We start from the raw sequence: 12,355 nt of genomic DNA, 5'->3' as shown, positions 1-12,355 counted from the left end.
CAGAGCTGTTAGCAGTTTAGTTAATATTTCATGTTTAGAACGCTCCTTGCCATAACTTACCGTCTTGATGGAAACTGTCCTTGTCCCACAAAACCTTTGCTTTCTTATTGGACAGATGGATAATTTTATCTGTAAATTGTAAAAAATGTTGTGACATTCTACTCTGCATAAAAATGTCCAAGGAAAATTAAAGTGGCTCTTGGCTCCCTGACTGACATGCTCGCATGATATCGCTCTTCATCTTAGATCTTGCCATTCACAATTGCTCATCCTTAGTGTACAGACTCTCAGACACTTGTTCCTATTTGCTATTTTATATTTCAGTCTTTGATACATCTCTGACTCAGACTATTCTCTGTTGCTGAGTTTTCTAATTTGGCCACACAAGAGAACTCTTTATGAGTTGTTCATCTTAATGTATTTTGCCTTACTTAGGGAATTAGATTAGGGTTCAGTTCTTTATGGGACACACTTTATCCTATGTTCTGTAAATGTACTTGATTTGATAAAGTAAAAGATTTGAGAACTAATGATTAATAAACCTTTACAAATCAAACCAAACTCTCATTATTGACTCCAGAAATTAAAAGTAAATGAGAGTGAAAATAATTGGCTATCTTGAATGTGCAGCTTCTTCCCTTTCTTACATATCGCAGAGATCCATAGACATTTGGCCCAAGCGTAGTGGAGAATATTAGTTCAGAATCCATAGATTACTCTGTGCTCCCAGCAGTTACACTCCATTTTATGAATGGTAGGGACACAATGTAATGACAAAATATATCCTGCTCATAAATATATCGCACAACACAGCTATGTTTGGATCACGTGCGACCTCAGTGGAATTTCACATAAACTTGTCTCATCAAATGATCCTGTCAATTACATAACAGCATGTTTTTGGATCAGAGATTTAGAATGAAATCAGGATTTGCATCACACTTGTGCAGGGTGAATAGTCCAAAACCTACAGTTGCAGTAAATCATGTTGCACATCTTTCCACGGGTATCTTGTTCTGGCACTGTCCCAGACAAAAGTACTGAAAAATGAACACAGTGCAGGTCCTCAAGGGAAATATGACATAAATTGTGATCAGATATTCTTTTAAATATAAGTCAAACAAAACTCCTTAAATTAACATTTTATATGTTTGGCATTATCAAAACAACTTTACAAAATCGCTAATAGAGCGACAAGTTTTATTTCATGAATGCAAGATTGGAAAAATGAACATAGAAAGATGCACTGGCACACATTTCAAATGTGCAAAGTTTGACATAGATGCCCTTTTAATTAAATCACATGCTAGAAGGTTAAAGTTGATGTTAAAATGGAATTTCGGCTTTAAACTAAAAGTGTTTGCAGAAACCATATTAGAATTCTTGTGTTTAATGACAGATAAATGACTTTGAAAATATGTGCATGAGAGACAAATGCAGCTCTCTGTTTTACCTAATGTAATGCAATAACAGGACTTTTCTCATTTATATGAAATGTATTACTCATACTGATTAAATATTAATAATGATGAATTTATAAGTTTGTATATTATATGTGTTTTACTAAAAAGTATTAAATCAAGTGCATTTAATTTCCTTATGTTAGCGTTACTGGGGCATCCAGAGCTTGCATTTTGCAGTCATGTAAAAGTTTTTAATTATTTTTTTCATAACGTGAAGACTTCTTTCAGATTTGGCTCCCATGAGAAGCAAAGTCCATTTGTAATAAGTCTATAGTTTAGCCATGGAAGGTCATACCCATTTGTGCTTGAGAACTTTTGTAGAGCAGGAACATGGACTGAGATCATATACATTTGTTACAACCTGTTTGGAGTCACATGGAATGGAGATGTTCATATGACAGACTTGAGAAAATGTTGAACTGTTGCAACCTGGAGTCTTGTGTTCAATTTTAATTTGATGATGCCCCTTCAACATAATATGAACTGATACCTTTAACAAATCGGAATGCTTTTTATGAATTAATATACCAATAGACATTAAAACTCTGAGCAGTCCAGTCAGATAACTGAAGCAGTCCCAGTATTGTCTTGGTCATAGACAGACACTTTCCTGATGCCTGCAGATGCCTTGCTGACCAGATGCTAAGGTGATGAAGATTCCCTGTATGCTGTATCCCTAGGAGAGGTAACGTCCTCTCTGCCATTTGCCATTGCCCATGAAAATGCCATTTTAGGTTAGATACTCCTCTATGCTGATGCTTTATTTTGTTTTAGTTTTAGTTAGTGGCAGGTAGCCCAAGTTATTCCTTTTCAAAATTAATGTAGTCCTTTTTGTACTTTTAGTATTTTGCCTGCATGTGTTTCTCCCCACACATGTCTTTCCCAATTTTGGTTAGCTGTAGGGTTGACCTGTGCCCAGCCAAAGATTATTGACTCTCCTAAATTTCAACTGACTCATGATTGTGCAGTCTGAGCACCATGTGATTTCTATGTCACATATATATTCTATTGAATGTACGTAACATTCCTCTAGAATGCTTAGTTGTATTGATGTTAGTACACCTGAATTTATTTAATCCCCTTGGGCAACCCTTGGTGATTATGTATCTTTACTACTTGTTTTTTTGCATTGTATACATGATTTTGAGATTGTGTGTGTAATAAAGATTGTAACTTTATTCCTGGTTGGAATTTCTTTCCGTGGCCACATTGGTCATGCTGTCTAAATTGTTGGGGTGATGACAAAGCATTGTTGATGGTTCACCTTACATCTTTCTGGGTCCAAAGATCTGTCAACCTTGTTGCGCATTTGATTGCTGCGAAGGATGAAAAATGTGTCTGCACTGCTGTTCAGAATTTTGCAAAGTTGGTACATAAGAACATGGCCATCTTTGCCTTTTTGGGATGTTGCAGCAGTGAATGCATACAACAGTTGGAGCACGCTTTCAAATATGGTTGATCAGGACTCTTTGATAATGAACATTGTGGTGTAGATGTCTTTCATTTAAACAAATGTTGAGTTGTAATGTACCTTGTTTTCTTTTTGCTTTTTACTGAAAATTGTATTTAAAAGAATTGATAGTACGTGCACATATGCAATATTGAAGGCCCACACATCCCATCGACTAGTTAGGAAATAAGGAGGCATAACAAGTTTGTGGTATTTAAAGATGGAACGTAGCAGAAGTTTCCTTTACACCTTTACAGTGAATTACTTGTACAAGAACAGTTTTATAAAATAAAGAAAAACAGAGACATATTCTTAAATCTTGATAATCGACATAATAGCATCAAATTTTCAATATTTACATCCCCCTCCAGGGAGGCCAAGAAACAGTTCCATCAATATAATAATAATATGACCTTCAGCTGAATAGGCTGTGGCAAATTGTTTAGAACCAGACACTAGGGCACTGCTTCTCACACTAGCCCCACATAACTGACACCAAACGTCCCCGCCACTGTAATTGGTAGATAATAGAGGGGCAAACAACATGATAGGCCTACCAGCAGTTCAGTATCCCCTACAATCAGACCCGCAACAGCCCAGATCTTCACACAAAGATTTGAGATAGATACACCAAAGCGAGTCGATCAAGATCATACAAACCTATTTTTGTAGCATATTCATCGACATTAAGCAAAGAGATCCCTTCAATGCCAAAATATCTAGTTTTGGTGATTTCAACAGTACGCTCTGGGTAACCAGGCCGTGCCCCCTCTTCACAGTAATATACCATCTTCAGCAAAATCATCTGCATTGGTCTTGTGCAACAGCCGTCTCTAATCGAGGATATAGGGGTCACCTCTAAGATTTTCTCAAGTGAATGGTTGAGCTTCTTGACTGAGTTCTTCAAGAACATCAACAGAAATCATTAGGTTGACCTGCCCTAGGCATAACTTTGGACCAGAAATATTCTGTTCCCATAACACAACTTCCCTAAATGCATGCCTTCTTCAAGAACTATTTTGCTACCTTCTATATGTAGACGGAAGATACCAAGAACCAAAACCTACCAGAATCTGGGTACTATTACAAAACAGGCTGGTAATTATTCTACGCCCCAACCCCTCCAAAAAGTGAATATTCCTGGTTGCTGCCTGATGGCATCTTGTTGATGGAAACCTCTTTGCTGCCCCACGGAAAAAGGGGTACCCACACCATAACACCGGAACACACTTACTGGATTTCTGAAGGGATCGACTGTAGGAAGAGAAACAGAATATGAATGCATGCCACAGCTTCTTTTATTTTCCAGAAAGTATTATGATGATGCAGTAAAGTGGGAGATGGGGAGTTTGAGCCCCCACCAGGCTAAATGAGGCATGATATTCTGTTGAAAACGACTTGAATTCCATTTTCCTTCATCCTCAGCCTTGATGACATCTAATACAAATCCCATAGCTGCTGGTGTTGTGGCAACCCCAATTCTGAAAGGGTGGGATGTAAACCATGCCCAATGTGCACAAGTGAGTTGGCAACCAGATATGTGACCTATGAGGTTGGTGTGAGCCTGTGTTTTTTTGCCTGACTCCCAAGCAGATGCTGCTGATTCAGTGAGGACTAACAAAGAGGACTACCTAAGATGAGCATATGTTTTAAACCCCTTAAACCTTCCACTATGAGGCCTAGGACTTCTAGCCTGAAGTGATGCCACATGGAGCACCTGGCGAAACAGAAGTTCTCCCTGTTTGAAACGCAACTAATGGTGCCCCCCACTTCGCGATTTGTGGAGGGCACTTGCCACAAACACTCTTGATGGACTGGTACCAGAATATTGCTATCAGAATATTATTTGTTATAAGCACCATCTCTTAAATCTGTCTACAAAAATAACCCACTGTTGAAGGTAATAATGGAAAATCTACACCCAATGAGACAATATTTTTTAAGTTTAGGACAGGATATGTCTGATAACATTTAGGTGCTCTATATTCTGACATTCAACCCTCCTGAGGATGTCTCTTTAAGATATGCTTAAGCAACCAGGGATAATCATTGGATGAGGTGAATGGAAAAGTATTTCTGCAAATGCTTTATTCAAAATAATGTACACTGCCAGGAAGTTCCTATGTAAGTTCTTTAATGTATGAAAGCAACGATCTAAGAGCATGTGCACCATGACCAGAGGCAAAGCATTGTGATTGTATGATTTCACTAGACTTACGTTTTCAATAGTTCGGCACATAGGAACACAAATAAATGTTTTAATTAACTTCAAGACAATTCTAAACATCAGATGTTAAAAATAATGCTGGTTTCTTGAAATTGTGAATAAATGGCACAAACGTGATAGCTAGATAGCTAGACAGATAGCAAAATAGATAAATAGATAGATAAATCATTGTCCATGTCAGATTTTTAAAAGGAGGTGGCAGTGGCCACGGAGCACGTATGTCCTCTTCGGCATGTGGGAAGCACAAAAGACCTTTTAGAAAATTTGGACAGACGAAATCACTCTTGGGTCAAGCTAAAAGCAGCTGGTCGGAAGTAGCCATCAGTCGTGGCTCGCTGCGCTCATGAGGGGTGGCGTGGGTTCAGCATGTGGGGGTGGGAGGGTTGGGGTAACATTTAATAAAAAAAATAAAAAAATAAAATTAGATCTTACCTGATCCACCGACGCACCGCTCCTCTTTCTCCCGTCTCCTCAGGCACAGACTCCCAGCTTGCCCTGCGGCCAATCCTGATGCTGCTCAGAACAGCGTCAGGATTGGCTGGGAGCACCCAGCCAAGGTGCTCCCAGGCGGCCAGGGAGCCTGTGCCTGCTCTCTCCAGCGTGGCAAAGCAGTGCCGTGCTGGAGAGAGCACACTGCGCATGTGTGTTTGGCCGGCCCGAGATGCTCCTCCGCCCTAATGAAGGAGCCGCTGCTAGTAGCTGTTACACTTTTCTTGTTTTTAGGTGTGGTGTCAGTGAGGTAAGGGTACTCTTTCTACCTCGCTGGAGATTCTCTGGGTCTCTTTGATTCTCTCCACTGAGATGAGGGCACCTAAGTACTTCTCAAACACTGTTCACATTATCTTCAGTGGGACTGCTTTGTCCCTTAGTCCAGGAGACTATTTACAGGACCAACCAGAGGTACACGTTGTTAACGCGTCCCTTTATGATAATTTATTACACATCAGGACTCGTTTTAGGCCAATGAATCTTTTGACCCAGTTGAGAGACACCTTAGGACGAGATAGCGAATCAATATGTCAATCAATACGTCAATAATGTCATCAATATTTATCACGACAATACATTTCACTTTAGTCAAAGTGATTAATCAATTCAAGATTCTACCATGACCTTGCAGCCTTGAATAACCACACCAGTTTAGTAGAATTTTATGAGTTTTATTCCCTATTGATTACAATTCTAAGAGCAGATGCGTTAATCTCAAAACCAAGAAACATAATAGCATAGTCACGATATGGCAACTTTGGTAAGATTTCATTAAGGCGAGAATGACAAACATCAGAACATAACACGGCGTGAACATAGATTAATTTAGCAGAGTGTCAATAACACGTCAGTTCAACAAAGCATAGCTTCGGTCGTTTGTCTATTTGCGTCAGTTTAGTGAACACCTGTCCTATCCACTGAGTAGTATTAGCATGTTGGGCTTCATGCAAAACGATTTAGAACATCAATTTGGAAAACATCGAACTATGGTCTATGTCAAAAGTAAGCAGTTGGTACCTAGAAAGGAAAAGCAAACAGACAATTCACAATTGTATTGTCATAGTTACCCTCCAAAGTTTAGTTCAGCGCACAGGCTCAGTCTTCGTCTTCAGGACATCAGTCAAATCACCATCTGTCAGAACTCAGCTCCGGGGCAAAAGGGGCATTTCCCTCATAAGGAGGCAAAGTGTAAAATGGCCAAATCTAAGGACGAAGATGGTTCTAAGCGAACCAATAAGTCACCAAACAGAGTGACAAAGTTTCTGGATAAAATCAATAGCATTCCCTACCTAATTCTAAATGGCTGTCCATGTCATGGGTTTTTATCCCTTTTTCTTTGAACATTCCCCCAAAATTCTATTGGACATTTGTTATACCCCACTATCTTTAACGTATCAGAAAACACATTAGGTCACCTAACTTTCACCCCATATTATTTTTACAAGTCTTTGATTGGTTCTCCCATTCGATGTCTTCAGAGGTGGCACGTCCGGGATGATTTCATCTTTCTGTAATTCCTTGCACATCTTTTGGTCAGTAGCTCCATTGTCTTCACCGGTTTGAATGACCTTGTACGTTACATTAAACTACACTGTTTCATTTTGTTTTAGTACCATTCTACAAGCAATGGAAAATTGCATGGGGACGGATCTAGCATGGTTACATTTGTCTTCTAGTTTGAAGAAAAATAAAAGGTTGTGTCTTTTTGTGAGTCAGCACACTGCAATATAGGAAAAATACATTTAATACGAGAGCCAAGCAGCTAAGCTTCGGCTCATGCTAAACTAAGGCCTAGAAGGATTTCAGCACAAATTTAATAATACAATCATTAATAATTAGTAAAACTCATTCAATATAATAATACATAAACATTTTAGTCATCATTATTAGTCCACGTATACATTGGCGGCCACTCCCTGTGGTCACATTTCAGGTGCACGTTTAAGCAAAATTACTATTGCAGTTTCTATGCGGCATTATCACACATTAATTCATAAACATTTCAAGTTAGTATAGATTATATAAGCTACGCTCTCTCAGTCCCTCCTCTGATGACGTTCGTCATCACACAAAACCTTTCCCTTAATTTTTCACCTTGGGCATAATGCACATTTCAACATCTTGTCCCTTATGTGAACTTTCCCAAATTTCATTAAACATTTTCTCTCTTTCACTTTCCTCATTCTTCTAATTTCTCTTTGTCCAATTTCTTCTAATTTTATAATTAATTTTGCATGCTCCCCATAATCCTAATAAACAGGCCAGAACAATTAATAGACACCCTAGTATTTTTGCAAGAACCCCATTCCAAATATTGCTAAACCAGCTCCCTACTCTGGCAATTCCTTTTCACACTTTCTCCCACACTCCAGGTTCCTTCAAATCTGCACTATCTTTAGTTAGGTTAGTAAGCATACCTCTAATCTTTTTACTATTGTCCGGTATAAATGAGCAACAATGACGCTCTGTCAGAGTCACCAGATCCTCGGGGTCTGTGCACGTTCCCAACACGTCCACCACTGAACAGCTCCAAAACTCTGATAGATAAATCACAGAGACTGAGAGAGTTCAAGAGGGGAAGAGGGCATTAGGAAGGGAACAGCTGGGAAGGAGACCTGTAGTAAGAAAAAGGTTAGAACACACAATATGAACATTATATCTCCTGAAATCAATACTAGACTATGATTCTAAGCCTAGTCACTCTGAAAACATGAACAATCTAAGAGTTAAGTTTAAAATAAATAAGTTTCAAGATGGCCGGATACCTGTAGGGGAATCAAGATGAATTAAATGAAAACTTTTCTTATTCAAGTACTTTTCTTTACATGAGAATCAGAAAAAACATTCTGACTAAATTGTAAACCAGTCATATAAATCCTGTTTGAGAATGTATACTAGGACCATACAATATTGCATCTAGAAACTCTGGCCTTCTGTGTACTCTTAAAATGTTTCAACACAAATTGCGCATATTGCAGATATATATATATATATATATATATATATATATATATATTTATATATTTATATATATATATATATATAGTAAACACCATAAAAGGATTGTGCACCATGAATAACACAATATGGATTCAGGAAACAAATCACATAACTTGTCAACTCGAATATTACATAATAAATATCTTAGAATAGTAGCATACAATAAGCAACATGAATTAAACTCGAGGAGAGAATTGTGCGTCTTGCCAATTCGAGTGTTACCATGTAAAATACCAAGAAATGGTAACACGCAATGAATATCAAAATCAAATCATCATTAATCGAATCGAGCGTCTTGCCGATTCGTAAAACACAATGTAAATGTCAAGGAATAACAGCTCACAATAAATAACAAGATCAAAGTACAATTAAACGAATCGCGCTTCTTTTGCCGATTCTTAAGCCACCATATAAAATGTCAAGAAATGGTAGCTCGCAATGAACAACAAAGTTAAATGCTCATGAAACGAGTTGTGCGTCTTGCCAATTTGTAAAACATCATGTAAATGTCAAGAAATAATAGCGTGCAATGGACAATAATGTTTAAACACCATAAAACGAATCGCGCGTCTTGCTGATTCTTAAGCCACCATGTAAATGTCAAGAAATGGTAGCGCGCAATGAATAACAAATTCAAACCTTTATGAAATAAATTGCGCGTCTTCCCTATTTGTAAACTACCATATAAATGTCAAGAAATGGTAGCACACAAGTAATCTGTTACTCATTTAAGAATTAAAACCAAGAATATGAAAATTCTAAATAACGGTGTCGGGACAGTCCAACCACCGTCTTACCGCCTGCAACAATGATCACCAATGAAGGATTAGGGCAGAAGACAGGAAGATCCAAATAGGCCGCCGGGACAGGAGCTCAGGAAGAAGCTGCTGCTCTGCACCGGGACCTCTGAATAGTGAGCACTGGGAGTTGGGATGGCTCTCTTTTAAAGAGTCTTGGCCCAGCCCAGAACCACACCCAGGCATGTTGCAGGGAAAGTCTCTGGAAGGCCCTGGAAAGGGGCCACACCCTAACATACTCTGAAAACCTGCAGCAATACATTGCAAAGGAACAGTATTTGTAAGCATATTAAAAATAAGTTTTCAGGATTGAACCCTGCAATGCAAAAGGTTAAACCACAACATATCAGCACAATGCATAAATTACTTTGTTTTGAGAGTGCTGGGTTTTTGCATTTTTGTCGCCAATAGAGTGCGTACTGCTCTGGTGTTGACAGTACTCCCCTCTCCCAGACGCGCTCTAGGGCCTGGTTTGCTTGGATTAAGACGATGAAAGCGTCTCACAAGTACTGGAGCATGAACATCAGATTTGGAAACCCATGAGTTACTTTCAGGACCATAACCTTTCCATGAGATTAAGTACCATTGATTACGCCCTCTCAGTTTAGAATCCAACACTTTCTTGACTTCGTATTCTTCTTCCCCTTGTACTAGAACAGGAGCTGGATGAGGGTGGACCTTTTGGACTGCCTTTTTCAAGAGGGACGTGTGGAACACTGGATGAATCCGTAAGGATCTGGGCAATTGTAGTTTATAGGTCACCGGATTGATTTGCTGAAGGACAGTATAAGGACCTATGAATTTAGGGTTAAACATGTGCTTCTTCTTGAAGTCAATATGTTTTGTGGAAAGCCACACTTTGTCACCTGGTTGATATTGCGGTCCCTCACAATGTTTCTTGTCATAATGCCTTTTATATTTTTGTTTGGCTTTTTTTAAATGCTGTTGAATCAGTTTCTGGGTTTGATGTAAATGCTGAATGGTTTCTGACACAGCTGGAGTAAGAGAACTTTCTTTAGGAATTGTGATGGGCAAGGTGTCAGGATGATAGCCAAATAAACCAAAAAAGGGTGTAACGCCAATAGAAGTGTGGAATGAGTTATTGTAAGCTAACTCAGCTAACCAGAGCATAGATGTCCAAGAATGCAGTGCCTTTTCAGCGTAGGCACGTAGGTATTGTTTCAAAGTCTGATTTAGTCTCTCTGTTTGACCATCTGTTTGAGGATGGTGACTAGTAGATAGCGTAGATGTCACCTGGAGTGTTTTACACCATGTCTTCCAGAAATTGGAGGAAAATTGTGACCCTCGATCAGAAAGGATAACCTTTGGCAGTCCATGATAACGAACCACTCTGTTGAGTAAAATAGTTGCCAATTCACTAGAAGTGGGCAATTTTTTACATGCGATGAAATGTCCATATTTCGTGAGACTATCTACTACTACCAGAATTACTGAATGCTGTTGAACCACTGGCAGACCGGTAATAAAGTCTAAAGAAATGTGCTCCCATGGACGACTTGGGGTTGGAAGTGGATGTAACAACCCTTTTGGTTTTGAATTACTTGTTTTAATGTGAGCACAAACTTCACAGTTGTTTACCATTGCTTTTACATCTTTTGTTAGGGCAGGCCACCAAAAATAGCGTTGGATCAGTTCAAGAGTTTTAGGAGTACCTGGGTGACCTGCCGTAGGTATAACATGCAACCAATGAAACACTATCTTGTAAAGTTTGATAGTGGGTACGAACAAACGAGCGTCATGAAAGGGTAAACCTTGCTTGATCGACCATTTGGGATCTGCTTGGGCCTATGTTTGCCATTTTTTAACAGTGAAAGAGTTGCAAATTTCTTCAAAGAAATCTTCAGTTTTTTTGATAGATAGAACCTTGTCAGGAGCAATGATAGCTCTGGAGGCTTGAAATGCAGGCAACGTGGTAGACTCTTGACGGGACAAGGCGTCAGCCTTGCGATTATCTTTACCAGGCCGGAAGGTTACTACAAAATCAAATTCGGCAAAAAAAAGCATCCAGCGTAATTGGCGAGGGGTCAAAGGTCTGGCAGAACTCATGAATTGAAGATTACGATGATCAGTATATACTGTAACAGTGTATTTGGCACCCAACAAATTATGTCTCCATTCTTTAAAGGCGTCACAAATCGCCAGAAGCTCTTTTTCAGCAATGACATAGTTCTGTTCGGCTTCGTTCAACTTCCGAGACATATAAGCTACAGGATGAAGTTGACCAGTGTCTTTATTTCGTTGTGATAAGACGGCTCCTATTGCTACATCTGAAGCGTCAGCTTCCACTATGAAAGGTTGATTCACATCAGGATGAGTCAAGACTGGGGCAGTGGAGAAAGCTTCCTTCAAAGTCAAGAAGGCTTGATCAGCTTCTGGGGACCATACAAACTTTTCTTTCTTTCTTAGCAGCTTAGTGATTGGAGCCACTGTCTGGGAGAAATCATTTATGAACCTCCGGTAAAAATTTGCAAACCCCAGGAAACATTGTACATCACGAACAGTCTTTGGGGTGGGCCAATCAGATACGGCTTTTACTTTCTTTTCTTCCATCACCATACCTTGAGGGGTAAGAATAACCCCTAAAAACTCAACTGCGGTAACATGAAACTCACACTTGGTTAGTTTGCAATATAAATGGTGTTTTCGAAGGGCAGCAAGAATTTTCTTGACATGTTAGACATGTTCGTTTTCATTGTCTGAGTAGATCAAAATGTCATCGATGTAGACTATGGCAAATATGTCGAGGTACTCTCTAAGAACGTCATTCAAGAAAAATTTAAATGCTGCTGGAGCATTACTCAGACCAAAAGGCATAACGGTGTATTAAAAAAGGCCATATCTTGTCTTGAACGCTGTTTTCCATTCGTCACCCTCTCTCATTCTGACCAAATGATAAGCACCTCAAAGG

The sequence above is a fragment of the Pleurodeles waltl genome, chromosome 9, assembly GCF_031143425.1.
Source record: "Pleurodeles waltl isolate 20211129_DDA chromosome 9, aPleWal1.hap1.20221129, whole genome shotgun sequence".
NCBI classification, from domain to species: domain Eukaryota; kingdom Metazoa; phylum Chordata; class Amphibia; order Caudata; family Salamandridae; genus Pleurodeles; species Pleurodeles waltl.
The sequence above is the reverse complement of the archived record's forward strand: the minus strand, read 5'-3'. Positions refer to the sequence as shown.